Below are 23,697 nucleotides of genomic sequence, written 5' to 3'. Positions count from 1 at the left end.
TAACAAAAACAAAATGGCCGTGCAAGCGACGTGACCACCTTGTTGGAATTTCCTGCCGTGGTGGGATTTTATGAAAATGATTATATTCCGCGATGTATTACATTTTATTACTAACTAGTTGTTACTCGTGACTTCAGACGCAATTTTCAAAAACGAAGTTCTTATACTTAGTCAAAGCTCGTATGATGTAACATGATGGAGTTATATGAATTTAAAAACGTAAGTAGGCATACATAAGGAACATACTATTTAAGGTAATCAGAGTTTACCTGGATCTTAAATAATGAGTGCACGTTTATTAGCATTACTGGATCAAATTAATTACATTTCCTAAGTTACAGCCAAGTTTGCCTTGTTACCCTGTTCAAAAATACAAACACATAGGTTTTGGAAACCTACTTCGGTAATGTTGAGTTTTCCTTGTTGCCACGATCTAAGATGGGATATTTAATTGACTTTAAGTTAATAGTAAAATAAGATAGTAAATTTGGCTTTATATCTACATTACAGTATTTACCAATTTCGATATAGTTAACATTGACTAAAATATACAGTTAAACTAATATTTTCATTGAAACTCTTAATTATCTGTATATTTTCTTACTGTATGCTAAACAGCGGTTGCAGAAAATGTAGGTATAAGAAGTGATGTTACTATGAAGCTTTCTCTATGCTTTCCAGACGATAAATATAAACAAATTGAAAATAATGGTAAAATTAGTTAAATATATGGTTGTACTGTCATAAAACTATGTTTATAGACGACAGTTGATTAAATGTAACAGGCTCTTGTAATTAAAAGTATGCGTTTGCTGTAATGCAACTTTAGAGACCAAGATGAGTTTTTGCAGTTTAAGACCAGTGGTGCATTACCGGAGGGATTTTTGTAATCAGAATAGGCTTATAGTTAACTAAGGAACTTAGGAATGTCCATGTAACATTTCAGTACAGTCGGCTGGATGGTTCACGCGCGAAAGTGTAACAAACTCACTTTCGCATGAATACTATTAGTTAGGATGTAGGTCTCAGAAACCTACTTCGGCCAAAATGTTCCACTTCCCGCTCTTGCAATCTTCTTTTGGTCTAAAACATTTCCTGTGTAGTTTTCCTTATTATCCCGATGAATAAAATATACACATATACTTAGGTTGATCCTAAGCCTACTACGGTAAAACACCCAATATAAGGTGGAAATCCTTACTAAGTTCATGCAAAATTTCAATTCAAGACCATATAAAATAAATTTTAAGTAATAGAATTTTTACTTTTTTCGGACCGACAATCCATGAGCCATGTTAGTGGTTATTCTGCTAGTTTTCTTTAATCCACAGTAAAATGTCATATCACAATGTCAAGGAAGCCAATCAGTTTTGAGTGCCTTACGTGCAAAGACTCGCAGCTTTGTTCATTAAAGGGGGGGGGGGGGTTATAACATAAATTTAAAAATAGTTAAAAACTTTAAACAGAGTATGTCACATCATTGGGTGATTTTGATTCTTCATTGACGCAATCTGGAAAAGAAGTTATGGTGTACCTTTGTCTCTGTTATCTGCATTCAACTACTGATTTACTTAATCTTCTACAAAATTAAAGTTTCAACAAATGTTTCATCCTCTTTGACGAACTTCAGCTGAAACATAAAAGAAGATTTAAAAAAAGTATAAACAGCAACTTAATATAAGTTAAAATTGTATTGTGAAACATAAATATTATAATTATTTATGGGAGTCTAAAGTGATCCGGAAAAAATTTTCCAGTCTTTCTTAAATTCGCAATTCTAAAAATTTAAGGGTTTCCTTTTTAGTGAAATAATTTATGATCTAATATGATGAAATTGTATGATAATTTTCAAACAGGAGTGGGCTACACATATCACGTACGCATTATTTGAGTACCCAAGGTAAAGAGAATTAAAAGTTAAATAACATTTTGACTGGTTCAATTTTGCGTTTTGGTGTACGTAAAAATATATACATATAGGTCTCGGAAACCTAATTTGATCCAAAAGTGTTAACTTCCATCTGTTTAAATTCATTTTCTGTCTAAGACGTTTAAAGTGCCATAGTTATAGTTCGTCCATTTGTCCTGATGAAGAAAACATATAACTAAAACATTACTGCGTTCAAAAATAGTTAGTTCCGGCCGTTTAAATTGACTTCCGGTATATTTATATATACATATATTCCTATATATTCCTTACTTCCTCTCTCTCTCTCTCTCTCTCTCTCTCTATATATATATATATATATATATATATATATATATATATATTTATTAATATATATATTATTATTATAATTTCAATAAACATTGAATCACAAAAAGTACTTGCTCCGCCGGGATCTCTCACTTGCCGGGTGAATGTGCTACCATTACACCACAGAGCCCTCACTTTTACGATTGAATTATTTTGTATTTGGCCGTTTCTTTCACATATGTGTTTAAATAACCAAACTAACATATGTTCGGAAGACACACACACACACACACACACACACACACACACACACACACACACACACACACACACACACACACACACACACACACACATATATACTCGTATATATATTTATATTTATATATACAGGGTGAGTCAGAAATATGGTAAAATATTTTAAGACGTGATTGTAGAGCTAAAAATAAGAAAAAAATGTTATATAAAGGTAGGTCCGGAAACGCTCCATTACTGAGTAATGGCTGGCGAAAGATTTTGCTTTGCTTTCAGTTCACCTGGTGAAATTAAGTGATTCTGAAATGTTTTGTTCTTACTTTGTAACTCAAATAAGATGGATATATAAGGAAAATCGTCTGAAAAATAAAATAAAACCACTCTAGAGGTTGTAGTGTTAACAGTTTTTGAGTATAAGTATGAAATATGCCAAAAATCTAATAACAAAAATACCGTCTTAAATGTTTGATGTCTAATAACATTGTTAAATGACCTATAAACGAATTGTTTTTCCTAATGCAGATTGTAGAGAATTTAATTCTGAAAACAACCATAATAAACAAAGTTAACTAAATGTGTAAAAAAGCTATGAAATTTACTCCTCACGTATTCCACTACACAGCAATTTTTTGCTGTTTTATAATAAGGAATGAGTATTTGATTGGTAACAGCTGGTAATAATTAATTATTTAAACAACAACTGTTTAAACATTTTTAAATAATAAATAATCAGCTGAGAATTTATTATTAGATGACATATGTCACCTTATTGTTGAAGAAGACAACAAACTGTAAAGATACTACGTGCTTGTGTTAAGTATTTTAACCAGTTATTTCCATCCATTTTATTAGTGAATTTGTGTTGTGTTTATTTATTAAAAATGGAAGGTATTATTTATGAGTATTCAAACTCTGAATTAGCAGACATGCATTTTAATGTATGGTTTAGGACGCTGCAATAGTACTTCAGCAAGACGGCTGTCTAGCAAGAGAACTTTTTTAACCGCAGGTGTCCAAGCGCAAGATTTTTGCCACTATTCATCAACGCCTATCTGAAACAGGTTCTTTGAAGTCTTCGGAACATAGTAATGCAGGCATCGCCCGATCATGTAGGACTGTTGAATTAGAAGAGTTGGTTCTTAATGAAATTTCTGATTATCCTGAACTCTATGTTCCTCCAACTCCATGTTCCAGCAACTCCTTTGCCACAAAAATACGCTCCCCATGTTGTTTTTGTCAACGGCTTCTGTTAAAATGTGCTGATCCAAACTTTTGAATACAATTTTGTTTACCAATGAGGCTCACTTTACAAGAACAGCTATCATTAACTTAAGCATAACAACCACATTTGGGCAGACAGAAATCCTCATGCTATCAAACCTAATCGCCCACAACATCAGTTTTCAGTAAATGTTTGGGCTGGAATCTTAGCAGATCATTTTGTCGTATTCGTGCTTCCTCCCAGGCTTAATAGCGTGGTGTACTTGAACTATTTAAGAGACGAGCTACCTAACCTACTTGATGATGAACCTCTGCATTTGCGCCAAAACATGTGGTTTATGCATGACGGGGCACCTGCGCACTACTCTCTGGCTGTTCGTGGACACCTAAATGAGAGTTTCACAAATCAATCGATAGGCCGAGGTGGACCAGTTTCATGGCCAGCAAGATCACGGGACTTAAATCCTTTGGACTTTTTTACCTTTGGGGACATTTAAAAACATTAGTTTACTCTTCCCCAATAGATACCATTGAAGAAATCCGATTAAACATTTCTAATGGAATAGAAACTATTATGCAGACACTTGGAGTTTTTGAACAGGTCCGAAACGTGATGAGAAGACGCCTGAACGCGTGCATTTTGAACAACGGAGGTCATTTAGAGCATCATTTTTAATTTTCCGGTGAGACTTAACCGGAACATCTTGAGATTGTTTATTGTATTAGAAATAACATTTTGAACTAAAAATGTTTATTTTTCACCAGCTGTTACCTATCAGATGCTCATTCCTTATTATAAAACAGCAAAAGTTTGCTGTGTATTATGATACGTGAGGAGCCAATATCATAACTTTTTTACTTATTTAGTTAACTTTGTTTATTATGGTTGTTTTCAGAATTAAATTCTCTACAATCTGTATTAGGAAAAACAATTCGATTATAGGTCATTTAACAATGTTATTCGACATCAAACTTTTAAGACGGTATTTTTGTTATTAGATTTTTGGCATATTTCATACTTTTACTCAAAAACTGTTCACACTACAACCTCTAGAGTGGTTTTATTTTATTTTTCAGACGATTTTCCTTATATATCCATCTTATTTGAGTTAAAAGTAAGAACAAAACATTTCAGAATCACTTAATTTCACCAGGTGAACTGAAAACAAAGCAAAATCTTTCGCCAGCCATTACTCAGTAATGGAGCGTTTCCGGACCTAACTTTATAAAACATTTTTTTCTTATTTTTAGCTCTAAAATCACGTCTTAAAATATTTTACCATATTTCTGACTCACCCTGTATATACAAGATATTAGGTTAAAAAGCGTCTACTACCAGCACGTGTTATCTATCTCCTGTCTTTTCAAGTATTTGAGTGCCATAATTAGAGTTTGTCTTTTGTCACAATGAAGAAAATATATCGTACGACTAAAAAGTAACTGAGGTCACATGTATCTTTTTTGCCAGTTTCAATTCAATCCCAGTATAGTTTTTCTAATGTGAGGTATTACATCATTAACAGAAGGTCTCCAGATTTTTTATTTACCCTATTTATAGATTGTAAACATTAAAACAAGAACAATTATGGTCATGGCTTTAAGGAATTGCTCGTGAGTGTGGGTGTGCGTGCGTGCGAGGCGATCTGTAATTGGTAATACCACAGCTAAGGTAGGGGCCCGCGTGCTGTACTACGAGCTGTTTCCAGGCTCTGACTCCACATAGCTTAGCTTTTATAGTTTTACTCACCAGTCGTTCTTTAACTTCCTCTATGTCACAATATTGTAATTTTTATGTCACCATAGAATTTAAACCGAAAAAAGAACTTTTATCTAGGCCTTCATCAAAAATCTGAAATTTGAATCCTTTACTTTATATTACAATATATTCATTCTATACAATTGTTGAGTACTCTCTAAAGCTACTCTGCCTCACCTGGTTCGGGTGATTTTACTCTCTCTGCCCCCTCTCGCCAGGCCTGCATGGTCTAGATCGTTCGAAGAGAATCATAGGTCATACTTAGCGCTATGTAAACATTTATGTCGAGGTTTTTTGTTGTATCGTGGTTTTCATATGATTGTGTATGTAATTTCATCTGTTATTTCAGCCCTCTCTAGGATTATCTTGTCCTATGCCTTAGACTAGTCTAATATTACAGCTGTTGTGAACGCTACGCTGTTGAGGTAATCTGTAATTAAGTCTGTAATATCAGCCATAGGTGGTGGCTTTCAATTAATACGTCCACGTTTGCTACTAATTATACTGTTTAAGTCCATTAGATGGGCCAGAAACCTTCTTAATACATATTTATTGTATTTTTGAAAATGTAAAAAGTAAAATTGTCTTTATTTGTACAGGTGAAGTTAAAACTTACAAATCATCTCTTCCAGGTAACTTTTAAATGAGCATTTTGGAATGATTGTATACAACAATATATAAGTGAAACCAATGAATTTTATGAAATGAAATACAAATTGATTTCATACTCAAATAAAAATCGAATTAATACAAATTATAGCATTCTTATGAATTAGACATTCAAGACGTAGAAATACGTTACTTTCCGTAAAATGGGCAGAACAAATATCTTCAACAGTTCACGTTTTGCACTTTAAAATATCTATGAAATTGTATTTGAGTAATGTGCTGTACTAATATTTATTTATTTATATAAATATACAAGATATTGGTGAATGGTGAAGTTGTTTTTCGTAATTATATAATGTTTTAGACGACGAATCAGAATATCAATATTTTTTTGATCTACCGATTCCCATGTAACATAAGAGAAAAGCAAATAAGCAGCATTTTATATTATTGAATGGTGTTGAAGGTGAATTTTGTGTTTACGTTATAGGTATATAAAATTATGGTATAGTTCAGCTTGTTCTTATATATAGAAAAGTAATAATTTAATAATTAATTAAAATTTATGTAATTCGTATTTAATAAAATGTATCAAACAATAAAGTGAACATTAACTTCATTCTTACGATTTTAAAGGACAAACGTGTCTGACAACTCGTGGCACAAATGATATGTTAATAAATATAATTAGAATTTGTTTTGTATTCGATAATTTAGGAATTTATTACGATTATTTGGTTCACTGATCTAACATGGTGCCCGCTTATTATACTACACCTGAAATACCTGCAGAATAGGGATTATCTAGAATGTTATAGCTTAGGTAAGTATATTTTATTTAACATCCAAAAATGTGAAGAGAATCCACTCAATTAGTATAAAAAACGATCAAAACAATTTCAATGTAATTTCTTTAAATATAGTATGTTTGAATTTTTAGGTAATCGTTAAACTTATAACTTAATTTATTGCGCAAAAATTAGTATCGTGTTTAAAATTTAGGTACATAAATTTAACATAACTTTTTATAAGGTTTATATATGTCATCGATCTAATTGGGATTCCATACACTTAGCTTTATGACTACTTCTTATAATTACGCCATGAAAATTTAACATCTGTGTTCTTATCTTGTTTTATAATTTAGCATAATCTTTGCGGAAAGAAGGAAGAAAGGAAGTCGGAGCTCCGTGCCCAACTTAAAAAAGCCACCTCTCCACTCCACAAGAACAATTTTGAACCAGCTGAGGAGTCAAATGTCAGTGCCACTTTTAATATCACGTGTTAATATCGAGTGTGTTGATAAAAATGTTTCACTAAAGATCAGTTTCTTTGTCTTTGAGAACTTGTTTTTCTTACAACCCAATCACTGAGATTCTCAGTGTATTAATTGTTTTAGTGTGTAGTGAATGATGATATGCTTAGATTAGTGTAACACACTGGTAGGTGCATCGTTTTAAATTAATATAAATTATGTTAAAATTAATTCAGTTTTTTTAGTTAAATTAATTCAGAATAGCCATTGCTGGTACACATTTTTTACACTTTCACGCCGTTCTCTTGTGATTTCTGGGAGTTGAGTAACTAATCTGGCATCCTCTCCAGGGAATCACACTTTCATTGATGAGAACCGCTTCCCCAGGTTTTACTACGGCTTGGAATCAGGCATTAACAAGAACTACGAGTGCCTTTCATTTATCCAATCTGGCTCCACCTAAATTACTTCCTCATTGTTATGAAAATGTAAACATTTCAGAGCATCTCAAAACCCTTCTCATTCGTATGCTCATTCAGTCATTTTTGAACAACAGGTTAGAGCACAACAGTAGAGTCTGGTGTTACTAAGCGGATTCGTGCCCATTATTATTAGTATGACAAACAAACATTTTATTTCCTCAGGTGTAGATTCATCCAAGTCTCATAAAAGCGTAGGCTACTATGCACAGGATTGGGTGCTAAGAACTGACGATCAGTTTCATTCAGAACGAGATTTACCAGCTCGTCGGTGACGATAAGGGACCTTAAGATAAGGGATCAGTTAAGTCAAAAACGTATTGCATTCCTTCGTTGTCTGCAAAAGAGTACAGTACTCATTTACATTCACTGTAAATTCGATCTATTCTTCATCTTCACTTTTCGCATCACGCCAATCAATATTTTCAGGATAACTACTATCAATATGTTCAGGATCCAATTGCCTCTACGCTGTTCAGGATTTGGACTTGCAAGCCATCTATTTCAAAATCAGAGCTATCAGTTCCATTATGAGTTGAAGGAGCATACTCGCTTTCTGACACTGAAACATTAGTCAAGTCTGCTGAGTACAGATAAAGATATCTACCAGAGGTATCGCCATCAATATTTCCACTCATTTTATTTGCTCAAACACTACACCACTATCCGATACTAAACCATTACATGAATGACTCTTTTAAAACCAGAACTTACACAACGCATGCCAATAACAACATTAAAAATAAAACAGAAGACAAAAAGTAGCTGCAAAAACAACCGCAGGAATGTTTTATGACGTAGAACAATGCCACAATGTTTCAAACAATGCATCAAAAGCGCGCCTAACGATCAGGTGTTTCATGCGTATTATCTGAAAGATTTGTGAATAACCAGGTCTACCAACGGCAAGTAAAAAAACACGAGTACCACAACAGTAAAACACGATTCGCACAATCGATCGGTTTATAACTATGGGCGTCATGTACTCATTAAAATATGTCAAAAAGTGGCCTATGGCTGGTATTTATTATTTATGGTGACGATATGTTCGTATTTTGAGCCAGAAGACAAGTACAAAAGCACGATCTAGTTACTCGTGAAGGCAAAGCACGCGAAATGCGCATGCGTTGTCTTCCCTGCACTAGCTGGTGAAGTCAAGTAAAGATACAGCTGTTACCAGAAATAAGTGTAAGGAGGCGACTAGGTATAGCGAAAACTTTCCAGAAAGCCTTCATGGGTCTCCCTTGCTTTAGTAATCGTCAGTAGTAATTGTTCCCCCAAACAACTGTAAGACCTGTTGTTTTGTAAATAATTGTAAGGTTATGAAATGCTATAAATAAATAACCTGTTTATGTAAATGTACGATGTTGGCAAATATTTATAATTTCAAAGTATTTTGTTTATCTTTAAATGTCAGTTTAAGTTTGTAATGTTGCCATAGATGTAGTAGCGTTGTTTTATTAATGAAAAACAGTGTACAGTAATTCATTATTTTTTATTTACGTTTTTTACAGTGCACATGGATAGACAAGGCATCCCTTCACTGGGTTTCTTTAGTTTAGTGATTTGTAAACCGCATGTTTATATAAATCGTCATCGTTGGACATAACAACAGTTTTCGTCTAAAACATGGTATGTACGTAAGACTGTTTTATGGAGATTGAATTTATCTTTATTATATACATTTTATGGTCTAACTCGGCTCTCAGGTCGAGTTAAAATACATAAACAATACCGTGAGCTGAGGCCACAGTGAGCCGCGCTAGGAAATAGCAAATGTCCACATCGATATACCATATCATTTACTGGTCTGGCTGTCTCAATGTATGGTTGCGAGTAGGTTGTATTGAATTCAAGACTAATTCGTTGCCAGACAAAAGTGCCAGACGATAATTTCGACAAAGAGTCCGTATACGATTCTTTGAAAAAATTATTTCATCGAATTGTGGTACAAATATCCAAATGTCTAAATATCCACTATTTCAGTCCCTCAGATCTTCATCCGCCAAACACAAGCATGGTCCTCACTCGACTTTTGACCGCCCAATATTTAACGAATAGGCCATAAATGTATGTAACCAGTTCAAAAAGGCGCATACACAGACAAGCAATTCCTGATATTAATTGATGTATTATATGAAATAACACACACACATTCATAAAATAAAACTATCTATTTCATCCAGCACTAATTCACGGTACTCTTCCGCTCCTTCACAGGCAGCCATACACACTTACAAATATATAAATACCCAGTTCTGCAATATGATACAGTAGCTTCTGCATCTAGGTGTATCAATAGAACCAAAGATTTGTATTTTCAAAACAAGCACAACAAATTTTTGTAGAATACATTGTATACATTTTGAAATTGGACGTGTCTATATGTAGCTACAGTAATACTATAATATTAAGCTAGCTAATACCTGCTTGTTTTGCTTTTAATTTTACTGAAAGTGCCATACATAGTTATATCAACTTTACATAGGATAATACTTAATTAATACTAAATTTGATAACGGACTACTTTCATTGTTTGTACTCGGTTGTGTTAACACGTTTTTCTCTGTAAAGTCATCATCAATCAACATAAATGTAATTTTAAATAAATTAACCTATGTTCATATTAGGTGTCTTGATTTAACAAAACAATTAAATAGCCCCGCTTTAGAAAAAAGATTGTAAATGGTTCAGCACGAGTTTGGAGCACACAGGTCACTATTTTTTTTTCTGTGACACAGAAATCTTTATATTGTTTTTCACACATTTGTCAGAGAATCATTTCATTTAAATAGCTTACATCATTTTAAATTTGACAGGCAATTCAAATTAGGTGTTTTTGTACTAATATAATGGGTGTGAATACATTTAAAATTATAAAAGAATTTAAACTTGTATGTATTCTAATTTTACTAAAGATTTTTATATTAGCTTGTAAATTCAATAGTAATAGTACATGATTATAATGCGTATGCATATCTATTATGATTAACTCAACAGTGAGTTTGTCAAAATATGAGACATTATATGTAATTTCTATATTCGCATTCATTAAATTTGTATAAATGGCAATAGCCTAATTTCATTTCAATAAACATTGAATCACAAAAAGTACTTGCTCCGCCGGGACTCGAACCCGGATCTCTCACTTGCCGGTCAGTGTTTTGTTTAGCATCACTTAGTTACATCCGTACCCACCAGAGGTAGAGATTGAAGTGGTTGTCTGTAACACCGCTAGGCGCGCTTCGATCTCTTCATTTTATAGTAATACAACGGTACAGTAGAACCCCTCATAACCGGCCACCACGGGACTGAGGCCATGGCCGGATAACGATTCGGCCGGATAAACCAACCTATCATAAAAACGATATTTATACCTAATAATAATATGTAATTAATAAATATAGTCAAAAGTAGTGTTTAAGTCTCTTTTGGGATTATCTTTTATAAAAATACACACGTTTGTAAAACGAATAAAAAATGTATTGTATAAGAAAAAGTGGTTAAATAATTAACATAAAAATACAGTACATTTTGTGAATTCAGATAACATAAATTAATGTTAAATAAAGATGGAGATATAAAAATTACTCACAATAAATTTGTTTTGAAGATTACATTAGGCCTTATAATAGTCCGTAATTTTCGGCTGAACTTTGTTGTCCATTGTTTTTTTGAAGGCATAGTCTCTCCACTTTTTTAATAACATAACGTCAACAGCTGTTGAGTGGTCCTGTTGCTCTATGTAGGCTAGTGATGTCTGAAGTGCATTTCTCGCCTCCTCATGGCTTATTTTATCTTCTTCCGAAGTGTCATCATCTGATTTTTCTGCTTCTTCATTTTCATACTCTTCTACAACACTCTGCACGATTTGTTCATCACTTAGATATTCGTTTTCCAAATCATCATCACCAGTAACCCATTCCTGAACATCTTGATTTAAGATTTCTTCACAGCCAGTTAATGCTAACTTCGTCAGGTCATTTATAAGCTCTGCATTACTATTCTCTTGCTGCTCAGCTGCTACCTGGATCAAATCTTCATTGACTGTGACATTGACCAATTTCTCAATATCTGGCCAGGCCTTCCGCCATGACTTGACAAATGTTGTAATGGAGATTTCATCATATGATTCAGCAGTCATGTAGATAACATCCTTTATGTTAATTTGCTTCAGAGCCGAGACGAGATCCACACCGTCAGTGTTCATTTTTCCTAAAATCTCAGACAGAAGTTTGCGCCGATATCGCCTTTTCATACATTCAATTACACCCTGGTCCATAGGTTGGATAAGACTTGTGACATTGGCAGGTAGAAAAAACAATTTTATTCCGGGAGCACCTTCACACTCTAGTTCATGGGGATGGGTTCCAGCGTTATCAAGCACTAAAATAGCTTTTTCTGGCAACTTATGCTCCTTTAAGCATTTCTTGACTTTAGGAATGAATTCGTTTACGAACCCGTCAATAAAGATGTATGAGTCTATCCACGCTGACTTCTGGGCACGATAAACCACAGGAAGAGAAGAAACATTAATGTGTTTGAAGGCTCTGGGTTTCTTGGATTTACCGATGACCAAAAATGGGAGTTTATGCTCCCCAGATGCATTTGAACACAGGGCAACCGTTATACGCTCTTTGTTTAGTTTAAACCCTGAAGCTGAACTTGAATCCCCAACAGAGAATGTCTTTTATGGCAAACGATTGAAATTCAGCCCGGTCTCGTCGATGTTACAGACCTGATCTGGGACAAGCTTCTCTTGTTGTATCATCTTTTCCAGTTTGACCACAAATTCACTCGCCGATGGTGCATCTGCTGACATTTTCTCGCCGCAAATATTTACAAATGTAACTCCATGTCTTTTCTCCGGGAAGTGGCCGGATAAACCGAGGTGCGGTAAAACCGAGGCCGGATATGAGGGGTTCTACTGTAAAGATATAAGTTTTTCTCTGTTAGTGAATCAATAATTTGAAACTCTAATCCCTTTTAACAATACAAATAACTAAGATGTAAACGTATAATTTTATAAGCTCACATTTACCGATACAAAATTAAAAAAAATTAGCATCTTTTATTATCGTTTATTAAAGATAGTGTGGTGTTGTTTATGTCTGTGAAATAAGTTGCTATTACTGCACTAATCTGGCTCACTGTTGCAGGTGAAGCAGTTCCAATATTGGTGGTTTTTTAAGTATTGGGAATTTTTTTGAAGGCTACCCATTTGAGGGTAGCTAATTAAAATACGATATACAAATGTTTCAATTAAAATGTATTTGAATATAAATAATTTGAAGCTCTATATTCTTATTAATACCAATAAGTAAGAAGTTTATTTATACATTTATACGGTAACATTTACTGATACAATGAAAAAATAGCATTTATAAAAAACTTCTCGGTTACTAAAACTGAATAAGCTGACATATTTTAGAAAATAGTTAGTCCTCATTTTAGGGTTTTGGTATACACTTTTTGGAGGCTACCCACGAAAGGGTAGCTATACTATAAGTATAAGAAGTTTCACTTCCATACTTTCTAATGGCGATATTTTAGTGCGCTGCTAGTAACTTGCTGGCTAAGGATATTATTACACCCATTTTGCCTTAGAGAAGAAGGATGGGCCAAAGTTACAATAAGCCTAATAGCCTTAATATATTTCAAAGATAGATAACATCCACAAAGATATTATTTATAACAATAATTTGTACATTAATTTTGAACAATAATAATTGTCCAAAACAATTACAATGAAGCACTGCTTCATTAGGTTGATACAATACATTTTTTTAGTATTTTGTACCTAAACTGTTAACAATACTAATAGAAATAAGCCTAACGCTCTCTAAAACCCCAATTCTTTGATATTGTTCCTCCGATCATGTTCCACGTCTGAAGTGAAGCTGGGTTGCGACAGCTTCGATAGACAGGATGCGCGCGCATAGAGTTCATGGTTAGCAGGCTGGGGGAGCGGGAGCGGTAGCCGGTGTTAACAAGTCGCCAGGGCTCTTGACGGAGGCATACGAGTGATCCCGACTACTGCCGAACGTATCATCCGAGTTTTGCCAAAGGGCAGAATGCTTACCGCGCGACTCGCTCACGGTCTGCCCGGCGTCCGCCAGCTCGGCCCTATCTTGACTTAGGTTATGTTATAGACCACTTGCGCACATCTTTCCTTGTGGTATGTGGCATAATGTTGTCAGTGTCGCTGTTATTAGTTTATGGGTCATGTAAACTAACTATCAGTTATATATAGTACCATTCTAGGACGTTGCAAATTTAAAATAAAAGAATAGTACCTCTGTGTCTTATTTATTCACGATGACGAAGGCGGATTGTATTACTAAACGCCATATAGTCGTAAAGTAAAGATGTCGTACCCTTTCATCTACACCTTTTGAAGAAAAAAAGGAAATAATAAAACTTGAAAGGCCTACTCCATATTTACCAAACTTAGTGAAAAGAAGTGAAAAGTTTACCCGACATTTTCAATCGATCTCTTAAAAAATGTGACTGGTTGGCTGGTAGTACAGAGTTGAATGCTTATTTTTTTAACTTTAATTATTTTAATTGTTTATGATTTCGTAAAGATCGGAATACTAGCTGGACTAAAGGTGTATTCACCCACTAAGGGAACTTAGTAACATCAATTGCAGGAAACGAAATTTCAGTAAATAATTTGCGATTGCCTTTCCAGAATAGAAACCGCTGATCAATGTTGTATGTTTTTTGGGTAAACACGAGTTAGCGTTTCAAGATCACGATGAGATTGAAAAATCTGTTAATCGGGGTAGTTACATTGATTTTCAAAATACACAGCAGATTACTCTTTTAGTAGAACGCCTAGAAAACGCTACTGTTTTTAAGCAATTTTCAAATCGCATTCAAAATTATTTTATTGAAGCTGTGGGGTCGTCTCTTCTGTTAGCAATAAAGGAAGAATTGAATTGTGACCATTTTGAGGCTGAGATGGTTGATGAAACCACAGATTTTCTAACAAAGCTCAATTCCCTATTGTATTTCCAATAATTTATAAATTAAAAATGTATTTTTTTAGATATTTTTCTTTATATATTTGACAAATCTTAATTATTTATTACCTGAGCGTTACACTCTATAAAATTGATCACTTGCCATTGTTCTAATGTACTAAGAAGTATATAGTAAAGTAGCCAAAGGTTTGAAATTGCCTAGGATTCTTGATTATGTAAATTGTGAATGTAATACTAACAGACTTAGATTTCGTACACACTCTAAATACATATAGCTGTTTGCAGTTATTATGATTTAGTACGAGATACAAGTACTCTGTGAGTATTCAAATAAAACTAGAGACAGTTTTATAAGGTTATGTTTTATAATACGATGTGTTAGATATGTGAAACAGTAAAGTATTCATTAGTGATATGCTCTCATATACTCATATGCTCTCATTACTCTATATTATTGTCCAGTATGACTTAGATAGTGAAGCAGTGGACCTGTACAGAAGGAGAATCAGTCGTGCGCATTAGGTAAACTAGGCGGCCACCGAGAACGGTAGGTTTTTGAGGGGCGGCTAAAAGAAAAAAAAATTAAAAGAATTTGTATAAATTACTTTACAGAAACCGAGCCAAAAATACATAAAACGGGCTCGTGTCACTTTAAAACTCAACCTTTATCATATCAAACATTACTCAGTAGTGACGCTCTAAAGTGAAGACAGCAACAGTGTTAGTGTTGTGTTCGGGGTTGGGCGTGACGTGGCCTCGAAAAGCATATTGTCGCATCGCTTCTATAACCCCATTACTACTACTTGTCTAAACCTTAATTTTACTCAAGTACGTGGATCAATCAATCATTAGGATAGTTTTGAGGGTTTTTTTATCGACACAGTAGTTTTTATTAGCGGTATCTAATGTATCTTAATTATGCGTGCATCACGTACGTAAGAGGACACGCTAGTAGCTGCCGCCTGCTCATCCGAGGCTCTATTTTTAACATGAAGCAAAAATTGAATGGAAAATAGGCACTTGTCTCAAACTTGATTTGTCGATTTTTCATTCCACAAGCAGACTTTATAGTGGAACGCCTGGGGGTTTTGACCTCGGATTACAACTACAGTGAATGCATGTATATAGTCGATGTGGTATTTTGTTTTTCAGACTATAAATTGCAATGTTTATCAAATTCTTTATCTAGGTTTTTCATTGTTTAAACAAATTACTTTAAAAATTTATCTTTGAGCATCTAGTTTAGCTTTAAATGGTATTTTTGTATTATATGTGAAATTTCACCTAAATAGATGTAAAGAAACATCTACTCAGAACACTACTCTTCTTGTTGTGTTTTTGTTTATATGTAGGGATGTCGGGCTCTTGAAATGTAGTAAAACGTTGAAGAGAGAGCGGAGCTGCAGGTGCAAAGTACAGTGGAAATATGTAATATAAAAAATAATATACACGTGTGGCCTTATTTTCACATAGTTCAGTGCCTAGCAACGAGGATTGTCATTACTAGGACAGTTTGTTTGTCTAAATTGTAAGATTTTGAACAGTATATCAATTGTACTCACGTCTCGTTACCATGACTGTATATACACGTTTTGTTATTTAATAGGAATCTACTCAACCTTTCCCTACATTGGTGACCTCGACGTGGTCTAAATACGTAATATTCTGATCTGGAAAAGGTTAGGTTGATGCCTATTAAATAATTACACTTGTATATAGGTTATCGAGATGTGTATTTATCGAGTATAATTGATAGACTGTTCAAAATATTACAAAGTAAACTGTCTTTATAATAACAACGACCCCCGTTATGAGACATCGAACTATGTGGAACTATTGTCACATACACATATATCATCATAAACCTATTTCTTATTTCAAGTATGTATAGTAAATCCTTATTCGAACAATACTGCTGGACGGTGTACTGATCTATAGATTTTAACCAACATTTACATGGTCCAAATGTTGAACCACAGAGACGAAGCTCTAGGGCCAACTCCACATTTCTTCACAACAAATCTACAGGATTTAGGGACCCATTGACTTTAACCGAAATTAACATGGTGATTCCTTGGAATAAATGACGATCATTTTGTAATCCCCTTTCCCTTGAAGACAGGGGGCGCAGTTCAAGAGCATACATGTTTTTCGTACAACTTCCTTTGCATGGCAATGGTAGTGGGTGTATACATTTTCAGGGGAATTAACTTACTTATTGACTTAAAAGTTTGCTTGAATTATCATTTCTGCATAAGGAACATTGGTTCGATGATGCGTGCTATGGGATTTACCTGAGTGTTAAGAAACATTTTTACATTGATCTTATGAATAACCACGATGAAAACGAAAAAAAATATTGAATAAACAAATTTGTAAATAGACTTTATTACAAATTAAAACACAGAATTATTTTTTGAGGCACAAAATTAATACAGAAGTCTCAGGGTTTTTGTAGTATTTCTATCATGTTTGTGCCTAAGTTCTCGGAGCCGTTTATCGAGGGGACTGAAGTATTTCCTTGGTCACCAATAAATTGTGATAACGACATGATCTGTCAATCAAGCGAAGAAGACCAGAACGATATAGACAATACAAGACAACAGCACAGAGACCAGGAAGTAATTGCAAGGCCACACAGATAATCTGGCTTCCGGGAACGAGGGCATAATAATAATTTTCTATCAATAGCCTAAATTATGGCTGCTTTGAAAATTCTTCCTCTTCATTCGGCCAATCTCAAGCACAAAGCCTGGAACTTCATAACTGCCTAAATTGTTTGAGATAAAAAAACATTTCATTGCTATATTTTCCAGCGACCAAAGAATACCATAGACTGGCAATCCCTATTCGTAACACATTGTGAGAGTTGAAGCCGATCCCCGCCCCTTCATAGGTTCCTTCAGCGGAACCATGTCCGCTAACGGCACAAAATTTAATTCGCCGCGTTTCATTAACACCGTTAGTATATATAGTTAGAGTTGAGAAAAAATTCTGAAATTTTTTACTATTAAACATTACAATGTGACCAAGGCCATGGTACAAAACAAAAGTGGATAGTTTTTTATTGGTTTGATAGAAAAATATAAAAACAAGTAAAATAAGTTGACATTAAAATTTTGAACATGAAAAAGGCTACTACTTTTTTATTTATTGGTCAGGTGAGTTTTGTCAGCGGGAAAGTTTGAGATAATAAACCAAATTTTATGAAAATAATGAATCAAAAAATTATAAAATACAAATAGCATAACAAGACATACAATGAAAAAAATATAACACAAGATTTATACATATATAAGAAAATATAGTATTTGTCGATTACTACATTGCCTGTGACATAATAATTAAGGTTTTGAGTAGGACGTTATGGTGTTAGCTGAATTATTCAATTAATTTAATTTAAATCATTTCGATAATATAGATATTCTTTTGAAATAATCTATAATGAATAACTTTTATAAACTATATCAGGACTCCTCCTTAATACAAACACTTATTCATTGATATAGAAAATAATTATGCAATAAATCTACACTATTTAACAATGTGTTATTGTTTGAGCACAATAAATCGAAACTGTAAGTATATGAGATATAATCTAAATAAAAATATATTTTTAAATGATCAAGAATTAGTGCAGATTGTTTATACCAGTTTATTAATAAAAATATTTCTATGAAATATAAATATTTTACATTTTGCTTACGATACTTTGATAAATTTTCTTTCATACATACAAAACAATCAGGTAATACAGATTTATGTGTTAAGCCTTACCGTTATTTGGAAGCAACAAAATATATAATTTTATTTCAAACATAGGTCTGTGGTAAAAGAGAATTGGATACAAGCAAAATATAAACATCAACTGTGTTGTGTGTAAACTGTTGATGGTTTTTGAAATATCAAGCAAAGAGAATAACAACATAATAACAGGGTATGCAATTTAAAAAATATTACAGTTTTTAAAAGAAAACTTAATTTTAAATTTAAGAATTATATCAGATTATTGGTTTTAATATCAGACACAGTGTATATTTCTCACTACTACATTTTAAACTCGATTTAATATTAAATCTGCTCAAATCAACAGTTAGACCAGTGTTGTAGTTTAAAGTAATGAAATCGCTGATTTTGTTTTTATACTCAAAAATTAAGTAATATTTATTTCTTTTAAAAGCGTTAATTCATAAACTGGCATCAACTGGTGAAGAGATTGCAATGCATATATAATCAAATCAAATCAAATCAAAATGCCTTTGTTTACAAGCGTTTATCAGTACATACACTGTTTTGCAGAACAACTCAAGTCATTTAATGGTCTTAAATACTAAATAACAAAGACTTGTGATTAAAACTAAAAGGAACAACATTGGATTATACTAAATCTTATACACTAACAACTTAAATACGTTATTTATCAACACATATGTAGTCCTTAAGTTTTAATTTAAAAGAATTGCAACTGTATTGCTTAAGGCTAAGGGGGAGGTCATTGTACAATTTAGGGCCGAAATACGAAAAATTTGTCCTCCCGACTTCATGCCTGACTTTTCGAAAGTCAAGAAGGTAGCCATGGCGGGTACTGCGTTGCGAGACCCCCTCCCGGAACAACAACCGCTCGCTCAGGTACTGCGGTTCCTGGTGTGATAGGACCTTGTGGACCAATGAGCAAGTCAACATCCTGCAGACGGACTCCACTGGTAGCAGGCTGGCAGCATCTCGAAAGGGGGACACGTAATCAAAACGTTTCAAGTTGAAAATGAAACACACCGCAGAGTTTTGAAGTCTCTGAATACGTTCTACGTCCCCCCGCGAGATGCTGTTACCATAGGCTGGATAGCAGTAATAAATGACGGAAAAAACCATCGACTGCATAAGCTGAAGCTTCGCAAATTCCGGCAGTAGAGATCTGAATCTGTATAGACCTCTTAATCTGCCAAGTGCACGTTGTATAACATAAGTGACGTGTTCAGAGAATGTTAGATCGCTATCAAGCATGATGCCGAGCGTTTTCACCCTGTCACACAAGATCAAAAACACCCCATCAAGAGCAATCCCAACACCACTGTCTGTCAAGGCCTGTATTGTGTTGTGTGGTATAGTATGAAGGACAGTGCACTTGCCTACATTGAGCTTTAACCCATTGTCTACAAACCATTTACTGATGTTTTCAAGATCAGAGTTTATATGGGCAAAAGCCACCTGAACTGAGCTAGGGTCATAGGAAAAATGCAACTGGCAGTCATCAGCATACATATGAGCCGTACAGTGTTTAATACACTTTGGGAAGTCAGAGGTGTACAGGTTAAACAGTACAGGACCAAGACAACTTCCCTGAGGCACACCTAGCTCCCTACTTAGAGAGGCAGATGTCTCGCCCTCAACCCTTGTCACCTGGCATCTTCCTTCAAGATAAGACTTCACCCACTCAATAGCGTTTTCTCCAATGCTGTAATATTGCATCTTGGCCAACAACATTTTGTGACTAATTGAGTCAAATGCCTGCGAATAATCCAACATAACAATGGAGTTGTATTTTCCACTGTCTTTAGAGTCAATCAAATCTGAAAATAAGTTCATCAGGGCAGTGCAAGTACTATGATTATGTCTGAAGCCAGATTGAGTTTTAGGAAGAATGTTCTTATCATCCATGTGCTTCATCAATTGCTTAGTAACAATTTTCTCCAATATTTTGGACATCGCTGGTAAAATCGATATTGGCCTAAGTTGATTAACACTATGAGGGGTGGGTACCTTAGGTAAGGGATGAACTATACTTTCTTTCCATCTTTGTGGAAACATACCTTCAGACAAGGACTCATTTATCAAATGTGTGATGGCACCTAGTGCATATGGACTCACGGCTTTAATCATCTGAATAGTAATTTCATCGCTGCCCGCTGCTCTGGTTTTTATTTCATTCATTGCTGATTTCACGTCCTTGTCAGTGACTGCATGGAAGTTAAAATTAACGGCATCATTATTTATCTTGTTCGAGTTCAAATAAATTACTTTTTCTTCGCTAACCTCATTTGCACTGCCCATCTCAACAAAGTATCTGTTAATATCATTTATATTCAAATTATGAGGCAAACCGTTATTGGTAGAATTTCCAACTATATTACATTTCTAGAGGCACGTCCAGAAATCTTTTGGGTTACTTGAAGATGATAATTTTTCAGTGAAATATTCCTTTTTTGCTTTCCATATCATCAGGTTCAATTTATTTCGTGCCTCTTTGTACAGTTCCCAGTCTCCATTAGTTCTGGACTTCCAATATTTTCTATGCAGTTTATTTTTAATTTTTTTATTCTTAATTATTTCATCATTTCTCCAAGGAGCCTTCTCTTTTGTGAATCTTTTACAAACAAGAGGGGCGTGTTCATAAAATATCTTTTTAATATTCCTTGAAATAAATTGTTCAATATTATCTATTCCATCTAATTGCGTTGCACTATTCCAGTTAACATTTGCGATTGCAGCTACAGCCCTTTCTTCATTGAAATGTTTAAAATCTCTGTAGATAATCATTTTAGGCGTTTTTTTCTTATATTTAGGAACTTTAACCGTGCAATAAATAAGCCTGTGGTCCGTTATTTTTATTCCTCTTTGATCTATTATACTAGGTGCGTCCTCTCGATTTCAGCCGACCTGTCCACGATTATGTGGTCTAACAAGGTGGCTGAAGTTGCAGTTACTCTTGTTGGATCATTTATAAGTTGTAATGCGTTTGATTCTTTCAAGAGTCGGCGTAAACATTTAGCTTCATGGCATGTCTTTGATAATAAATTAATGTTAAAATCCCCGAAACACATTACTGTGTTTACTTCCATAGCCAGGCAAACAAAGAGAGAGTGTAGAAGAGCTGACATCGAAGTGTACCTCACGTGTGGCGGCCTGTAAACCATACACAGACCAAACCTCACCCCTTCCACTTTGACAATAATACAAAGAGTAATAATGGTAATAATGCAGTATAAAATTGTAATACTAATTTCAGAAATGAAATGATATACGTTAATTTTTATGGAGAGGCTGGTCTCTTTAGAATCCTTATTCTGCTCTTCCTCATGTGCCATTGGCCTTTACGAGGATCTTAACAAAGATTATAAGGGGAAGAGTCGATACAGTACAAGACCCACAGACTGGTTTAAAATCTTACTTCGGTGTGTCTTGCCATTTAAAAATAGGTGTCGGTTTTGTTTTGAATTTTTTTGGAAACTAAGGATTTTAGGGGCTGACGAAGCCAAACGTATTTTTTTGTAATTACGACATCTATCAACGGCAATCACTGATGTCAATTGTCATTCAATACAATTATATGATTCAAAATATAGCATTGGAATGTTTTCAAACAATTGAAGTGGTTGTAAAGTTCCAGGCTTTGTGCTTGAGATTGGACGAATGAAGGGAAAGAATTTTCAAAGCAGCCATTGGTTAGGCTATTGATCTAAAATTATTATTATGCCCTCGTTCCCGGAAGCCAGCTTATCCGTGTGGCCTTACACTTACTTCCTGGTCTCTGTGCTGTTGTCTTGTCTTATAAATCAGTCTGTTCTTCTTCGTTTGATTGACAGAACATGTCGTCATCACAATTTATTGGTGACTAGGGAAATACTTCAGTTTCCTCGATAAACGACTCCGTGAACTCGTGCACAAACGTGATGGAAATATTAAAAAACATCGAGATTTTTGTATTAATTTTGTGCCTTAAAAATATTTATGTTTTTTAATTTGTAATCAAGTCTATTTACAAATTTTGCTTATAAAAATATTTTTTTCGTTTTCATAGCGGTTTCTCATAAGATAAATATATAAACATGTTTCCTAACGCTCAGGCAAATCCCATGGCATGCATCATCAAACAAATGTCCCTTATGCAGAAATGAGGATTCAAGCAAAATTTCAAGTCAATAGGTAAGTTAATCCTCACAAACATTTATGCACCCACTCCCATTGCCATGCAGAGGAAGTTGTCCGAAAAACATTTATGATCTTGAACTACGCCCCTTATCTCCAAGGGAAAGGGGATTAAATAATTATCGTCATTTATCCCAAGGAATCTTCATGTCATTTTTTGTTAAAATCCATGGGTCCCTAAATCCTCTAGGATTGTCGTAAAGAAATGTGGAGTTGGCCCCAGAATTTCGTATCTGTAGTTCAACATTTGGACCATGTCAGTGTTGGTTAAAATCTAAGGATCAGAACAGTATTGTTCAAATATGGATTTAGTTAGAAGGATTTACTATACTTTAAATAAGAAATAGGTTTATGATGATATATGTGTACGTATGTGACAATAGTTCCACATAGGTGGGTGCCTCGTAACGAGGATTGTTGTTATTATAAAGACAGTTTACTTTGTAATATTTTGAACAGTCTATCAGTTATACTCAATAAATACACATCTCGTTAACCTATATACAAGTTTTATTATTTAATAGGCATCAAACTAACCTTTTCCAGATCAGAAGGTTAAGTATTCAAATCAAGTCGAGGTCACCAATATAGGAAAAGATTTGGTTGATTTCTACTAAAAACAAAAACTGTTATATAAATGGTAACAATATGTGAATACAATTGATATAATGTTCAAAATCTTACAATTTAGACAAAAAACTGTCTTAATAATAGCAATCCTTGTTACATAAATAATTAAAATTTCACATGCAACTGTGAAAGTACAGTACTACTAGAGCTTTAATTTCCCATAAGTTCAACATTATTCTTTTGATGGCGTCTTCCTCAGTTTCTTTCCAAGTTGAAACATCCAAACTTGAATTGATGTCTCCGTGAAAAACCTTGTTATAATTATTAATAGTTTTAATGTGAAGTAAACGTTTTCTTTGGCGTCTTCATTGTAGCTTTGTACGAATATGTAAATAACGCTTCTAACTGTAGTTATAACTGTTTAACAATATTAATTTTCACAT

The sequence above is a fragment of the Homalodisca vitripennis genome, chromosome X (assembly GCF_021130785.1).
Source record: "Homalodisca vitripennis isolate AUS2020 chromosome X, UT_GWSS_2.1, whole genome shotgun sequence".
In the NCBI taxonomy this organism is placed as follows: Eukaryota; Metazoa; Arthropoda; class Insecta; order Hemiptera; family Cicadellidae; genus Homalodisca; species Homalodisca vitripennis.
The sequence above is the reverse complement of the archived record's forward strand: the minus strand, read 5'-3'. Positions refer to the sequence as shown.